The 17,229-nt window shown below is 44.0% G+C and overlaps 1 protein-coding gene across 5 annotated transcripts in view; it reads right to left on the reverse strand.

Moving 5' to 3' along the window:
- LOC139568709 (testis-expressed protein 2-like) overlaps window positions 1-17,229 on the reverse strand; it is a 69,339-nt gene that overhangs the window by 29,019 nt on the left and 23,091 nt on the right. The window lies entirely within an intron of this gene.

Here is a 17,229-nt window from a genome sequence, read left to right on the forward strand (position 1 = left end):
AAGAATGGGTTCAATGGGCATTGACTGTTAAATCTGTTAAATCAAGGTTTGGAGGAGGAACCTACTCCAATAGCAGGACTCGAAGGCGTGTCACTAAGCAATTAACAAAAAGTTAAATCAGGCCGAGTTACAGTAGCCGATTCCTACAATATCCTTATTGAAAGCAGGGCCAAATCAATGAGAGGGGAATTTAATTAAGCCCTTAAAGACTTCCCCTGGCTGAGCTCTGTCCTTTGATAGGGGATGGAGTCCAACACAGCTCTGACAGGAAACCCACAGTTTCCGTGACAAGCATTGCCACCACACTGAGGGACCAGCTGGCTTGCAGGGCTGGTGAAAGAGAACCTAAAATACCAACCTGGAGGCTGATCCTATGTCCTAGTCTTTGGGTGGGTAATGCTGAAATCATGGCTACTATAGCAATGATCAAATGGGAGCAAAATCACAAGGCGATCCCTATAAAATGGCACTGAATCGATCGTAAGAGTCTACAGACAGTCTACGATATCACAAGAATACAAGAAGCAAGGAAGGTTAGAAGGTAGCCTCATAAACGAAGACAGGGAATGGTAGAGTCGTCAAAATCAATGCAGGCTTTCCTGGAAGTTACCAAGTTGACATGAATGCATGGCTATATGGATGAATAGATGACTGCATGGTTATCTGAATATAAATCACCGTTTCCCATTCCCAGACGGAGAGAAAGGGTTGAGTGGGTAGAGGCTGACAGAATGCCATGCTGTGTGTCTCTCTGTGCTTGTTCAGCGTCAGCCTTCCCAGCAGGCCAATAACCCCACCCACACCTAGTGATTATAACCCCACTGTGACACCACCAGGTGAGAGACTAACACACACACACACACATCATATGAAAGCATTCAAATGTGTGTGTGACACACTATCCCTCCTTTTCTGGGTCTTTCTCTCACATGCTCACACACACACACACCCCTCAGAGCAATACATAAAATGCCTGACTAATTATTTGAAGATAAACAAATCCTTTATAAAAGGAGAAAGTGGAACTTGTTTGAAACTTTTTGACGGTAATAGAAACAAATTGGGATGTACTCTCTGCGATTGCCTCAGAACGGGAACAAACACTTTCACAACAAGCTATGAGGGACCAAAATACCCACATAACGAGACCGTCCCATCTAGGCCTAATTTCAAAGCTGTAATTCTGGGAATGGATTGAACAGTGTGGGACAGAGTGACATTTGGGACTGGTTGGTTGGTTCATCATATGACCCTTGGTCTGGATGTCGATAGAGAGCAAACGATGAGGTCATCATCCAGCCCACACATGACAACGCACAACACACAGGCTTGTCTTATGACCGCTTGTGTCATTGACCATAAACAAGAGACGTTGTTTTGGAAATAAATGGCAAGCAAGTGATAAAACAATGTAGACTGTGTAGAATGGACCAAACACAGGCTACCTTTTGCCTATAGGTAGGATAATCGTACTGGAATGACAACCATACCCTTGGTATACTGTTGTTTATGCTATCCTTTAACGAATATAGTCCATCCTTATCTCAAGCTTCCTAGGCTTTATCATTTAACTGTATACCTTTGTGGTTCAATGATCATTTAACCATTATTAGAGCAAGACCCTGGGCAATGGTCTCCGAATGATGTAACAAGGCGAATGGTGATGTTTCCACTAGGCTAAGACGCTACGACTGCGTGCGTCACATGACCACGGTATCCCACTTACAGTCACAAGAGAAGTCACGGAGAGAGTGCTCATCCAATTAATATGCCCAGACTGGGTTTCGTCTATGGTACAAACTAAAGGGATGGAGATAGCTTTGGAAGCCAGGTTAACAAGGTACTGGTTAGACACTTGCGCTTGTTATTTGCCCTAGTTGTCAGGTGATATCTCTGGAAGTGACCAACGGAACAGCTCTAGAAGTTACATGTAAACACAGATCTAAGATCAGCCTACCCTTCTCTATTCATAGCCTTAATCATTTAGAAGGGAGAAAGCAAAACTGACCTCATGTCAGCATATACTGTAGGCCTCTGGGCAAATGGTCCTAATTCAATGAAGCCAGTGAGTCGATGAGCAAGGGCAGCTCAATCACACGTCGCACAATGATGATGTAGTAGGCCTAAGGGTTCACTTATGGGAGGAAGGTTATTAGGCCTAAAGATATAGGCCTACCTCAGAGCCAAGGACAAAAACACGGTTTAACTTATTCTGTATGAGAGATAGTCTATAACTGCAACCGACCCAACCCCCTCAATACTAAACCATTTAAGACAGTGACACGCTTGAAACATGACCTTTACAACATGACAGTGAAAGCCATTACCACTTCAAACCCGTTTGACGGTTATTACATTATGACTGTAGTCAACTTCAAAGGGGTTGTCTGACAGTAGCCTAGGCTACATAATGGATCGGTTCTCGTGTAAGGCCAGTGCTTGAATAGCACGATTAACATTTTTCAACAAGAAATGGTTAACAAAACAGTGGTGGAAAGCCTTGCCATTAGGATCAATGTAAATGTGGATTTACATTTAAAAAACAGTGTTTCAGAAAGAGAGAAGAGGGGGTGCATGATAGAGCATTGAGTGCAATGCAAGTGCCATATTTAGATAAGTCCAGACATTGAGCAATGGTTTTGGAGAGAGCAAGTCTTCTGCAGGTGAAATGGACACCTACTATGGCCCTCCAGCGTGCACACACAAGCACAGTTTAACCGTTTTTTTTTTAATAAATGTTTTAATTTAACCTTTATTTAACTAGGTAAGTCAGTAAAGAACAAATTCTTATTTACAATGACGGCCTAGGAACAGTGGGTTAACTGCATTGTTCAGGGACAGAACAGATTTTTACCTTGTCAGCTTAGGGATTCGATCTAGCAACCTTTCGGTTACTGGTCCAATGCTCTAACCACTAGGCTAACTGCCACATCTACCGTTGCATGCATACAGTGCACTAGGGCTGCACAATTAAATTGCAATATTGATATATGTCGCAAGAGGCTTATTATTATTTTATTACACCAATGTAACAAGGGTCCCCTGGGATACTGACCAACACTTTGGTTCCTACCCTGTCACAACAACTTTTAACTACCTGTTTTTTCATTAGTTGTCATGCCAAACACCAACCATAGAATCGCAATACTGATTTAATTTCTATGGTGCCAACAGTTCACCAAAGTGTTTCGATCTAAATCGCAACTAAAATCACAAATCTCAATATTTGGTTAACAAAAACATGGCAATTTGATTATTTCCCCATATTGTGCAGCCCTACGGTGCACATTATGCGCACGAGTTAACAACACACATGCAAGCACAGACACAGGCAAACATGCACATACCTGACGGCTAAACACAAGGTGTGGTCAAAGTGCTGCTCTTAGGTCAGTATAATTTCTACCCTGCTGTTCCCCCGCTCACAGTTACCGACAGAGAGCCGCTGTTCCGAGATCAGCTTCCTTCCCTCTATAAATAATGCATGATTTCAGCAGACTGCCAGATTGTTATGGATTGGTCTTGGCTGCTAAAAGCTGCCCTCTGTGCCTCTGCAGGAGAAGTTGGTTTAATGAAGGAAAAGAATGGAGGAATGTCAAATCAAATCACATTTTATATGTCACATACACGTGTTTAGCAGATGCATTTCGCTGCACCCACAATCACATGTGCTTCTAGTTCCGACACTGCAGCAATATCTAACAATTTCACAACAAATACCTAATACACACAAATCTAAGTAAAGGAATGGAATTAAGAATATATAAATATATGAACAAGCAATATCAGAGCGGCATAGACTAAGATACAGTAGAATAGAATATAGTATATACATATGAGATGAGTAACGCAAGATATGTAAACATTATTAAAGTGACTAGTGTTCCATTTATTAAAGTGGCCAATGATTTCAAGTCTGTAGGTAGGCAGCTGCCTCTCTGTACTAGTGATGGCTATTTAACAGTCTGATGGCCTTGAGATAGACTGAAAAACAGCTTCTCTCGGTTCCGGCTTTGATCCACCTGTACTGACCTCGCCTTCTGGATGATAGTGGGGTGAACAGGCAGTGGCTTGGGTGGTTGCAGTCCTTGATTATCTTCTTGGCCTTCCTGTGACATTGGGTGCTGTAGGTGTCCTGGAGGGCAGGTAGTTTGCCCCCGGTGATGCGTTGTGCAGACCGCACCACCCTCTGGAGAGCCCTGCAGTTGTGGACGGTGCAGATGCCGTACCAGGCGGTGATAAAGCCCGACAGGATGCTCTCAATTGTACATCTGTAAAAGTTTGTGAGGGTTTTAGGTGACAAGCCAAATTTCTTCAGCCTCCTGAGGTTGAAGAGGCACGGTTGCGCCTTCTTCACCACACTGTCTGTGTGGGTGGACCATATCAGATTGTCAGTGATGTGTACGCAGAGGACCTTAAAAACGTCCACCTTCTCCACTGGTGTACCGGCGATGTGGATCAGGGGGTTCTCCCTCTGCTGTTTTCTTAAGTCCACGATCATCTCCTTTGTTTTGTTGATGTTGAGTGAGAGGTTATTTCCCTGACACCACACTCCGAGCCCTCACCTCTCTGTAGGCTGTCTCATCATTGTTGGCAATCAAGCCTACTACTGTTTAGTCATCTGCAAACTTGATGATTGAGTTGGAGGCGTGCTTGGCCACAGTCATGGGTGAACAGGGAGTATAGGAGGGGGCTTATCTTATAATATATATAAAAAAAACTATAAATATTCATATAATCACTAGTTAACTACACATGGTTGATTACTAGGTTAACTTGCTTGTCCTGCGTTGCATAAAATCAATGCGGTGCCTGTTAACTTATCATCGAATCACAGCCTACTTCGCCAAACGGGTGATGTTTTAACAAAAGTGCATTCGCGAAAAAAGCACAATCGTTGCACGAATGTACCGAACCATAAACATCAATGCCTTTCTTAAAATCAATAAATAGAAGTATATTTTTTAAACCTGCATATTTAGTTAAAATAAATGAATGTTAGCAGGCAATATTAACTCGGGGAAATTGTGTCACTTCTCTTGCGTTCATTGCACGCAGAGTCAGGCTATACGCAACAGTTAGGGCCGCCTGGCTCGTTGTGAACTAATTTTCCAGAATTTTACATAATATTGAAGGTTGTGCAATGTAACAGCAATATTTAGACTTAGGGTTGCCACCCGCTCGATAAAATACGGAACGGTTCCGTATTTCACTGAAAGAATAAACGTTTTGTTTTTGAAATGATCGTTTCCGGATTTGACCATATTAATGACCAAAGGATCGTATTTGTGTGTTTATTATATTATAACTAAGTCTATGTTTTGATATTTGATAGAGCAGTCTGACTGAGCTGTGGTAGGCAGCAGCATGCTCGTAAGCATTCATTCAAACTTTACTGTGTTTGCCAGAAGCTCTTAGCAATGCTTGAAACAGAGCGCTGTTTATTACTTCAAGCCACATCAACTCCTGAGATTAGGCTGGCAATACTAAAGTGCCTACTTGAACATCCAATAGTCAAAGGTATATGAAATACAAATGGTAGAGAGAGAAATAGTTGAAGCGTCATAATTCCTATAATAACTACAACCTAAAAACGTCTTAACTGGGAATATTGAAGAACTGGGAATATTGAACAAACAGCTTTCATATGTTCTGAGCAAGGAACTTAAACTTTAGCTTTTTTTACATGGCACATATTGCACTTTTACTGTGTTTTTGCATTATTTAAACCAAATTGAGCATGTTTCCTTATTTATTTGAGACTAAATATTTGATCCATGATCTCGCCATCACGGTTGACAACTCCATTGTGTCCTCCTCCCAGAGTGCTAAGAACCTTGGCGTGATCCTGGACAACACCCTGTCGTTCTCAACTAACATCAAGGCGGTGACCCGTTCCTGTAGGTTCATGCTCTACAACATTCGCAGAGTACGACCCTGCCTCACGCAGGAAGCGGCGCAGGTCCTAATCCAGGCACTTGTCATCTCCCGTCTGGATTACTGCAACTCGCTGTTGGCTGGGCTCCCTGCCTGTGCCATTAAACCCCTACAACTCATCCAGAACGCCGCAGCCCGTCTGGTGTTCAACTTTCCCAAGTTCTCTCACGTCACCCCGCTCCTCCGCTCTCTCCACTGGCTTCCAGTTGAAGCTCGCATCCGCTACAAGACCATGGTGCTTGCCTACGGAGCTGTGAGGGGAACGGCACCTCCGTACCTTCAGGCTCTGATCAGGCCCTACACCCAAACAAGGGCACTGCGTTCATCCACCTCTGGCCTGCTCGCCTCCCTACCTCTGAGGAAGTACAGTTCCCGCTCAGCCCAGTCAAAACTGTTCGCTGCTCTGGCACCCCAATGGTGGAACAAACTCCCTCACGACGCCAGGTCAGCGGAGTCAATCACCACCTTCCGGAGACACCTGAAACCCCACCTCTTTAAGGAATACCTAGGATAGGATAAAGTAATCCTTCTAACCCCCCCCCCCTTAAAAGAGTTAGATGCACTATTGTAAAGTGGTTGTTCCACTGGATATCATAAGGTGAATGCACCAATTTGTAAGTCGCTCTGGATAAGAGCGTCTGCTAAATGACTTAAATGTAAATGTAAATAGATTTTATTTATGTATTATATTAAGTTAAAAATAAGTGTTCATTGTTCATTCAGTATTGTTGTAATTGTCATTATTACAAATATATATAAAAAAAAAATAAACGATTAAAAAAACCTATAGGGAAAAAAATAGGCTGATTAATCGGTACCGGCTTTTTTTGGTCCTCCAATAATCGGTATCGGCGTTGAAAAATCATATTCGGTCGACCTCTAGTTGTTTCCTACCTTCACCACCTGGGGCAGCCCGTCAGGAAGTCCAGGACCCAATTGCACAGCGCAGGTTTCAGACCCAGGGCCATGAGCTTAATGATGAGCTTGGAGGGTACTATGGTGTTGAATGCTGAGCTATAGTCACTGAACAGCATTCTTACATAGGTATTCCTCTTGTCAGATGGGAGAGGGCAGTGTGCAGAGTGATGGCGATTGCATCGTCTGTGGACCTACTGGGGCGGTATGCAAATTGGAGTGGGTCTAGGGTGACAGGTAAGGTGGAGGTGACATGATCCTTGACTAGTCTCTCAAAGCACTTCATGATGACAGAAGTGAGTGCTACGGGGCGATAGTCCTTTAGTTGTTACCTTCGCATTCTTGGGAACAGGGACAATGGTGGCCATCTTGAAGCATGTGGGGACAGTAGACTGGGATAGGGAGAGATTGAATATGTCCGTAAACACACCAACCAGCTGGTCTGCGCGTGCTCGGAGGACGCGGCAAGAGAATCCGTCTGGGCCGGGCGGCTTTGCGAGGGTTAACACATTTAAATGTCTTACTCACGTCGGCCACAGAGAAGGAGAGCACAGTCCTTCGTAGCTGGTCACGTCGGTGGCACTGTGTCATCCCCAAAGCAGGCAAAGAACGTGTTAGCTTGTCTGGAAGCAAGGCGTCGGTGTCCGCGACGTAGCTGGTTCTCCTTTTGTAGTCCGTGATTGTCTGTAGACCCTGCCACATACGTCTCGTGTCTGAGCCGCTGAATTGCGACTCCACTTTCTCTCTATACTGACGTTTCGCCTGTTTGATTGACCCAATTTTCCCAGTCACCTTGCCATGGTTAAATGCAGTGGTTTGCACTTTCAGTTTAATTTGCTTTGTGATTAAAAAAAAGACATGAACAGAATGCATCAGTGATTCGTATTCCCTGCAACTTCCTGAAGAGGATATGGCCCATCTAGTGTGAGCGGTGCACGTACATCTACCACTGTCTAGCCGTTAACGATGCTAATGAACGACCGCCTTCGGGCTCCCGAGTGGCGCAGCAGTCTAAGGCACTGCATCTCAGTGCTAGAGGCGTCACTACAGACACCCTGGTTCGGAATCCAGGCTGTATCGCAACTGGCCGTGATTGGGAGTTCCATAGGGCGGTGCACAATTGGCCCAGCGTTTTCCGGGTTTGGCCTGTGTATGTAGTTATTGTAATTAAGAATTTGTTCTTAATTGACTTGCCTAGTTAAATAAAATAAATATGATGGAAAGGCTTTCCCCCAAAAAACTTCTCAATTAAAAGTTAACCACAAAGTAACCTATGCCTACCTGGCAGAACCATTCATTTTTGCATCAATCCAATGGCCATTTGTTTTACAAACTCCCTCACATGTGCGCTACAGAAAGACAGCTTACCAAACAGCAGTGCTGAGTGCATGCACACTTGAATTAAAAGGGTGAGTACACTCAAAAATCTACATTTCTATAATTTTTAAGACAAGTGATTCGCTGATGTGGTTTAAGCAATTTTGTGGAGATAGAAAAACAACATAATTGGATGTTCTATTAAGAAAGTCTGGAAAGCAGAAAAAAAAAGAGGGTATTATTTTGCTGTGGTATTGTTTTGGTTATCGAGTATGGTTAGGTATCGAGTATCGTGATAGTAAACCTGTTATCGAAGTCATAAGTCTGGTATCGTGACAACACTAGTGGGAATGACAGGAGACTCGACATATTTGTCATATAGGCCTAAAGAGAAATCTGGAAAGGTGATGTCAATGAGTGGAAATGGCTTAGGTGTTCATAGTCACACTCTCACCAGATAACACACACAATAGGAAGGACAGACCTTAATATAGAGTTATCATACTGCTACAGTGAGTGAAGAGGGTGTATAGTTGAGTAATGACATCATCTATGTGATTGACTTCATGGGAAAGCATGACCATAGTGGGGTGATGCTGAGTCATGTAAGTTGAGTTCTCAGACTCGAAGGGCACATTCTTGAAATTCTATCCAAAACTCCTGAGATTGTTGGGGCCCATATAGGTCTTATTAAATGTAATTCAAACAAGTGACAAAACTATACAACCTACTATAATTCTCTGAGGCTATAAGCTCATCTAATTGCTAACAGGGGCACACGCATTACTAAGGAAACCCACAAACAAGGAAACCATAAATAGGCCTAGGTAAAAAGCAATTCCTTTCAAGATAACGGTAAAAGGTGAGAGCACTAAAAAAAACATTTAACATTGCCCCTGTTAAGAAAAACAATAATAGGGAGTGAAAAGAAGAGGATTTAGTCCGGCAGAACAGGCTTGGCAATGAGCTGCCTGATGCACTGACCTCTCCTGCTGCAGCTAATTTCCTCCTTGGTAAGCTTTCCAGTGACCTCTGACCTCTATCCCGTCTCTCGCTCTGACCTCGACACAAAACGACCCCTTCTCTTCAACCCATCAGAATCATACAAGGTAATGTGATGCCAATAGTTTCAATATTATTCATCCTTTCGCCAGCATAGGTGATAACCTGTACAATAGCAACTTTTGTATGCGTTCTTACCGTAATGCATCAACAAGCTGTGTCGAAGGAGCAAGAACAACAGATAATTCTATATTCCTTAATGGAGGATTGTGCAACCAGCAGTTTAAGTAGCAAGCTACTTAAAAAGAAAATCTGATATCCAGTCGTCATGCCGACTAACAATTTCCTACAACTCCCACTAGCAACAAACCTTTCCTGGAATGAATTAACTTGTTGTTATGGTGATGCATTGTTTTTTTCCTACCACGACAACACGTGGAATTAGCTTTAACTCGGCCATTAGGAAAACCATCACGCTCACCGATATCTCATTTGCTGGCCCTAATCCAATTAGCATGTTAGCATCTGCTTAGCTTTCACATCGATTTAGCGGCTAGCTCGCCCAGCAGCAAGATAAATGGGCCCTGCTGAGTTTGAGGTCTTCACTGTTCATGCTAGCTGGACTGCTAATTGCAGTCAAAGAAAAAGGGCTAGACAATAAGACGGTCAATGTGTGGGAGCTGGTGCTAGAAATTATGCAACAACAAAAAAAGGATGTGATTTCAGGTCAGTAAGGATATCAAATATCAGCAGCCCTGGTCTCACATTTAACACTGAACCACATCAAACCAGTCTGAGCTGGTATCTAGTGGAAAAGGTTCCCTCGGGTTGATGACATAGGAGGGACTGCCCAGGGAATACCACCAGCATGTCATTGTTTTATGTTCTTTCCTGTAGTTCAACCACTAGGGACAGCATTATAGGCTTACACTGCATGTTAATAGTAGTATTATCCTGGGTTAAAAAACAGCCCAGAGCTGTTGATAATGCTCTATGGGTGAAGATAGAATGAGTTAGTCTCATTCTTTCTGAGGCTTAATAGCATGTTGCCTAGGGTCTGACGGCCATAAACCTCTGAAATAATGTTGTTTCCATGGTAGCTTGTTTAACCCTCAGGAGAGGGGTATTTTTTGCAAGTCATCTTGTGTCTGCCATGTGACAGAAATAACAGGCTGCTAGAAGGAGGGATGGCACAATAGCCTCACATCACTAGCCCCCTCTGAGGCCTTCACAAATGTCAAAACGCTGTTTTTCCAAATGGCAATCCAGAATAAACATGATCATTCTGGCAGCTAGCGTTCAGGGGACATTAGGAAAGTGGTGAGAGAATAAGTCCGTGTGAAGGAGGGGGGGGGGGGGGAGAGAGTGAGTCAAGATGAAGTCAGAACGTGCAGCGCCATCATTGTTTCGCGGAGGCTTGACAGGCGCTTGGCGGTTGTCCTCAAGATCATGTGGAGAAATGTATTAAGATGAGCCGGAAAATTGAAATCTATACGCAACTCAGAGGAAGACACGATTGGCCAAAGCAAAGCGTTTGAGTGTCCTTGGAGTCAAACCTACCTTCCATTACCAATCCCAATGGGACCGATGGATACTGTAGCTCACCAACCAAGCTTGCTTGAGACACACATAAAACGATAAAGCCTAGAGATCTTAACTTTCATTCTCTGTCAGAGAGATGACACACCCAACATTCCAGGGCCTGTTGGAGAGACTGTGTAATCCCAGCCCATGTATCCTAGGCAGGGATTAGCAATAATCCCCCCCACACTACTTTCCCTCTGTTTACTTATTCAACCTCTCCACCGCAACTACCTGCTGAGTCGCTTACTGAAACCCCCAAAGCAATGTCAACCCACACAACCCAACCCAAAGCCAAAGCCTCTGGTTATTGGTGAACGGTGAAAGCATCTTCCTCTTCCCATGTGTCGTGAACAGTTCCTGTTGCTGCCGCCTTTGAAAAGGCAATTTACCAGGGTATTTAAGATAACACTACCTAAAAAGGTGTTGAAAACGAGGAAATGGGAAGTAAAAACATGTTTGTAGCTCTCTCTCCCTGTGAATCACTCGCAGTGATGCTTTTGTGCTTTTACATGATGTAATACACTGCAAATTCGCAATAAACTGCGAGACGGGCCCCTACAACCTGGGGGGGAAGAGAGATAGAATGTAGAATAAAAACATGTGGCGTAATAATCTTTCCAATTCTGTTGAATTGGTGGGTGCGAGTCTGCCGGGTATGAAAATGCCTTTGTGCTAATGCCATTGACACAGAGCACAGGCAGGGGATAAGAAAGAGGGGATTATGGGAGAGAGGGGAGGCGGGCTGAATAGGTGTAAACAGCGCAGTATGCTGGAGCTTAGCTAACACTGACTGAGCTGATAGCAACGTGTGTGTGTGTGTGTGTGTGTCTTATTGAAGTATTAGGTGAGAACCTGGGAGAGAGAGGGAGGATGTGACTGGAGGTAGGGAAATGGAGAAAGAGAGAGCATAGTGAAGGAGGGTGTTGAAGGGAGAGAGAGGAGAGAAAGAAGAGGGGGAATAGACAGGTGAGGTAAAGGAAGAGAGAGAGAGGCCAGTGAGTGTGCTTACACCTGACCACTGTGGAGTCTGGACAATCTTAGTCTAGCAAGCCTCCCTCACCCAACAGACTAGGAGCTGCTGTGGTCAAAACTGGCGGGGCAAGGAGAGAGAGAAATGCCGGGCAGTGAAATGAGATCACGGCTATCAATTGTCAATTGTTTTGCTCTAGTAAGTGAAGTATAGGAACCTTCTATGCTCTGGGTTGGAAGTTGGCAGTTGGCACAGATCTAGGATCAGCTTACGCTCCCCTTCACCCTACTCCTGTTAGCACTAAAGAAGTTGTGTAATAGTAACTAACGACATCCATTGCCTTACATGAAGTGTTTGTGAGAGTACAACCTGTGTGTCATTGTTACTATACACTAGAGGTCGACCGATTATGGTTTTTCAACACCGATACCGATTATTGGGTGCCCAAAAAAGCCGATACTGATTAAAATCAGCCGATTATTTTTGTTTTATTTTTAAAAATTGCTTTGTTTGTAATAATGACAATTACAACAATACTGAATGAACACCTTTATTTTAACTTAATATAATACATTAATAAAATCAATTTAGCCTCAAATAAATTATGAAACATGTTCAATGTGGTTTAAATAATGCAAAAACAAAGTGTTGGAGAAGAAAGTAAAAGTGCAATATGTGCCATGTTAAAAAGCTAACGTTTAAGTTACTTGCTCAGAACATGAGAACATATGAAAGCTGGTGGTTCCTTTTAACACGAGTCTTCAATATTCCCAGTTAAGAAGTTTTAGGTTGTAGTTATTATATGAATTATAGGACTATTTCTCTCTATACCATTTGTATTTCATATACCTTTGACTATTGGATGTTCTTATAGGCAATTTAGTATTGCCAGTGTAACAGTATAGCTTCCGTCCCTCGCCTCGAACCAGGAAGAGAGGAATACCTATGTGAGAATGCTGTTCATTGACTACAGCTCAGCATTTAACACCATAGTACCCTCCAAACTCGAGACCCTGGGTCTCGACCCCGCCCTGTGCAACTGGGTCCTGGACTTCCTGACGGGCCGCCCCCAGGTGGTGAGGGTAGGTAACAACATCTCCACCCCGCTGATCCTCAACACTGGGGCCCCACAAGGGTGCGTTCTGAGCCCTCTCCTGTACTCCCTGTTCACCCACGACTGCGTGGCCATGCACGCCTCCAACTCAATCCTCAAGTTTGCGGACGACACTACAGTGGTAGGCTTGATTACCAACAACGACGAGACGGCCTACAGGGAGGAGGTGAGGCCCCCGGAGTGTGTGGTGTCAGGAAAATAACCTCACACTCAACGTCAACAAAACAAAGGAGATGATTGTGGACTTCAGGAAACAGCAGAGGGAGCACCCCCCTATCCACATCGACGGGACAGTAGTGGAGAAGGTGGAAAGTTTTAAGTTCCTCGGTGTACACATCACGGACAAACTGAATTGGTCCACCCACACAGACAGCGTTGTGAAGAAGGCGCAGCAGCGCCTCTTCAACCTCAGGAGGCTGAAGAAATTCGGCTTGTCACCAAAAGCACTCACAAACTTCTACAGATGCACAATCGAGAGCATCCTGTCGGGCTGTATCACCGCCTGGTACGGCAACTGCTCCGCCCACAACCGTAAGGCTCTCCAGAGGGTAGTGAGGTCTGCACAACGCATCACCGGGGGCAAACTACCTGTCCTCCAGGACACCTACACCACCCGATGTCACAGGAAGGCCATAAAGATCATCAAGGACAACAACCACCTGAGCCACTGCCTGTTCACCCCGCTATCATCTAGAAGGCGAGGTCAGTACAGGTGCATCAAAGCAGGGACCGAGAGACTGAAAAACAGCTTCTCTCTCAAGGCCATCAGACTGTTAAACAGCCACCACTAACATTTAGTGGCCGCTGCCAACATACTGACTCAACTCCAGCCACTTTAATAATGGGAATTGATGGAAATTATGTAAAAATGTATCACTAGCCACTTTAAACAATGCCACTTAATATACTGTTTACATACCCTACATTACTCATCTCATATGTATAGACTGTACACTATACCATCTACTGCATCTTGCCTATGCCGTTCTGTACCATCACTCATTCATATATCTTTATGTACATATTCTTTATCCCTTTACACTTGTGTGTATAAGGTAGTAGTTGTGGAATTGTTAGGTTAGATTACTTGTTGGTTATTAGTGCATTGTCGGAACTAGAAGCACAAGCATTTCGCTACACTCGCATTAACATCTGCTAACCATGTGTATGTGACAAATAAAATTTGATTTGAACACATCGACAACAGCCACCCTGGAAGCATCGTTACCCATCGCTCCACAAAAGCCGCGGCTCTTGCAGAGCAAGGGGAACAACTACTTTAAGGTCTCAGAGCGAGTGCCGTCACCGATTGAAACGCTATTAGCACGCACCACCGCTAACTAGCTAGCCATTTCACATCGGTTACACCAGCCTAATCTCGGAAGTTGATAGGCTTGAAGTCATAAACAGCTCAATGCTTGAAGCACAGCGAAGAGCCAGGCGGCCCAAACTGTTGCATATACCCTGACTCTGCGTGCAATGAACGCAAGAGAAGTGACACAATTTCCCTAGTTTAATATTGCCTGCTAACCTGGATTTCTTTTGACTAAATATGCAGGTTTAAAAATATATACTTCTGTGTATTGATTTTAAGAAAGGCATTGATGTTTATGGTTAGGTACATTCATGCAACCCTTGTGCTTTTTTCGCAAATGCACTTTTGTTAAATCATCCCCCGTTTGGTGAAAGGGGCTGTCTTTGTTAGGAAGAAATAGTCTTAACAATGAGCCAGACGGCCCAAACTGCTGCATATACCCTAACTCTTGCAAGTGACACCATTTTTCCTAGTTAAGAAATTCATGTTAGCAGGCAATATTAACTAAGTATGCAGGTTTAAAAATATATACTTGTGTATTGATTTTAAGAAAGGCATTGATGTTTATGGTTAGGTACACATTGGCGCAACAACAGTCCTTTTTCGCGAATGCCACCGCATCGAATATATGCAACGAAGAACACGCTAGATAAACAAGTAATATCATCAACCATGTGTAGTTAACTAGTGATTATGATTGATTGTTTTTTATAAGTTAAGTTTAATGCTAGCTAGCAACTAGCAACTGCATTCGCGTAACAGGCAGGCTCCTCGTGGAGTGCAATGTAGTCAGGTGGTTTGAGCGTTGGACTAGTTAACTGTAAGGTTGCAAGATTGAATCCCCGAGCTGACAAGGTAAAAATCTGTCGTTCTGCCCCTGAACAAGGCCGTTAACCCACCGTTCCTAGGCCGTCATTGAAAATAAGAATGTGTTCTTAACTGACTTGCCTAGTTAAATAAAGGTGTAAAAAAAAAAAAAAAAAGGCCAAATCGGTGTCCAAAAATACCGATTTTTGATTGTTATGAAAACTTGAAATCGGCCCTAATTAAAATCGGCCATTCCGATTAATCGGTCGACCTACTATACACGGCTCCGCTTGAAAAGTGAAGAATACGCTCAGAGATGTCCCAACTCCATTTCTATGGATTGCACTCCTCTAAAAGTGAAAGCCTCATTGACTAATGCTTGAGCACAGCCAGCTATTAAACTAGGACACTGCTAAAAAAAAAGAAAAGAAAGACAGCGTCAGCCAGTAAATACAGGGGACAGAGCACAAGCTGCTCTACCACCCACATGCTAAGGACATTGTTGTTTGACACTTTTAGAAAACTCGAGAGCACCTGACAGTTCCCCACACACACTCCCACACAGACGCTGAAACACCTGCCCATGGCTGCCTGCTGTAGGCCTGGCTCTGTGTGTGTGTATGTGTGTGTGTGTGTGTCTCCACAGAGAACACTAGATGAGAGGATCAGAGAGCTGGAGGCCTGATTGTTCGCATATGTTGTGTTTACCAGTAAGTGTCGACTAGTGTGCATGAATAAACATGTTTGTGTGAGAGTGAAAGGGAGAAAGACTGTGTGTGTGTGAGAGAGTGAGAGATAATGTGTTGACACACAAGCCAGTTTAAAACCAGTGTGTGTGTGTTTTCTGATGCACAGGCCAGTGCTAACAGGCTGGGTAAAAATACCCCAGTCAATGAGACAGGGTCACCACAGGGCAGCCTGTCAATACAGTCAGAACTCAGTCAGGCTTAAAACAGTATTTTTGGAATGGGTATGCAGTGGTGGTGGTGGGGGTACAGCGGTCTTGCAGGAAGTTTCTTCAACCCTCACTAACTGCCAATTCAAAGAGACACTTGTAAACAAGGAGCCGACTGTGTTCCTGAGGCAACTTCCAGGGAAAAGCTGTGTCACTGCTGCTGGGGGGCAATGCTCTGGGCCAGGGCTTTATTGTAGAGTGTGCTCAGTTACCCAGAATAGTTAGAAGTCTATGTAGAAATAAAAATATATGTAAACGGACCTGATGTTTAGAGAAGTTCTGTCTTGTTCTCTTTAAACAGGAAATGTCCGGGTGAGGGCCTGATACTTCTCCCCCAGGCCCGATACTGTACCGAACATTCACACTATATATAGGACCTACCCACTGGTCTATACAAAAGCCCAAAGGCATTAACAAACATGCTGCAGGCCTAACGGTAGCCTATCCATGTTTGAGCTGCTACTTACATAACAGTAGCCTATTCCTTTCCAAATGGCTACAGTATTACACAGATTAAAAAGGTTCAATAGATTTCCGATACATTCCAAACATTTCTGGTATTGTTCTGGTTCAGTTGTTCTTGTCAGTGAGAAAGGGGCTGGCTGGCATGGGTCCAGTATGTGACGCCATGCCCAGTGCCCACTAAGACTTAGGGCACTTAGCCTAGTGCAGGACGCCAGATGTGAGAGAGTATGAGAGGCAAAGAGAGAAAGTGCTCATGAAGTGCCCATCAGTGAGCGAGAGACCGAGAGGCTGAGAGAGAGAGAGAGAGAGAGGCTGAGAGAGAGAGAGAGAGAGAGAGGCTGAGAGAGAGAGGCAGAGTGAGAAGGGCAGAGAGAGCTGGAGGGTGGTCCTCTATGTCCGATCTCTTCTCGCTCGCCAGCGGCCTCCGGTACGGTTCACTGGTCCTTCGTGACGACCCTGACCATATGCTAACATAAAACAAGCTGTCACTCGAGGTTAACAAACCCAAAAACATGCTCTTGGCTTGTCTCTCTACTTGCATCTTCCAAAACATCCGTATCGCTGGCATTCCAAGTCCACAGTGTATCTAGTAATGTTGGATATGCATGAACACAACAGAGCCGAAGTCTGTCTCAAGGTAAAGATATAGGTTGCAGGTGAATTCATCAGACCATTTCTAGGGCCCTATAAAAACTGCATTGTGGAAAACGCGGGACGGATTCACAGAATCCAGACATTAAAAATGGAATTCAACATTACATTTTTTTTTATTTATTGAATTTAGTAGGCAAGCGTTACATGGCGATAGCAGACACCAACCCGCAAACAAGATGTTTTGGAGGTGTAAC

Source organism: Salvelinus alpinus, chromosome 2 (genome assembly GCF_045679555.1).
Source record: "Salvelinus alpinus chromosome 2, SLU_Salpinus.1, whole genome shotgun sequence".
Classification (NCBI taxonomy): Eukaryota; Metazoa; Chordata; class Actinopteri; order Salmoniformes; family Salmonidae; genus Salvelinus; species Salvelinus alpinus.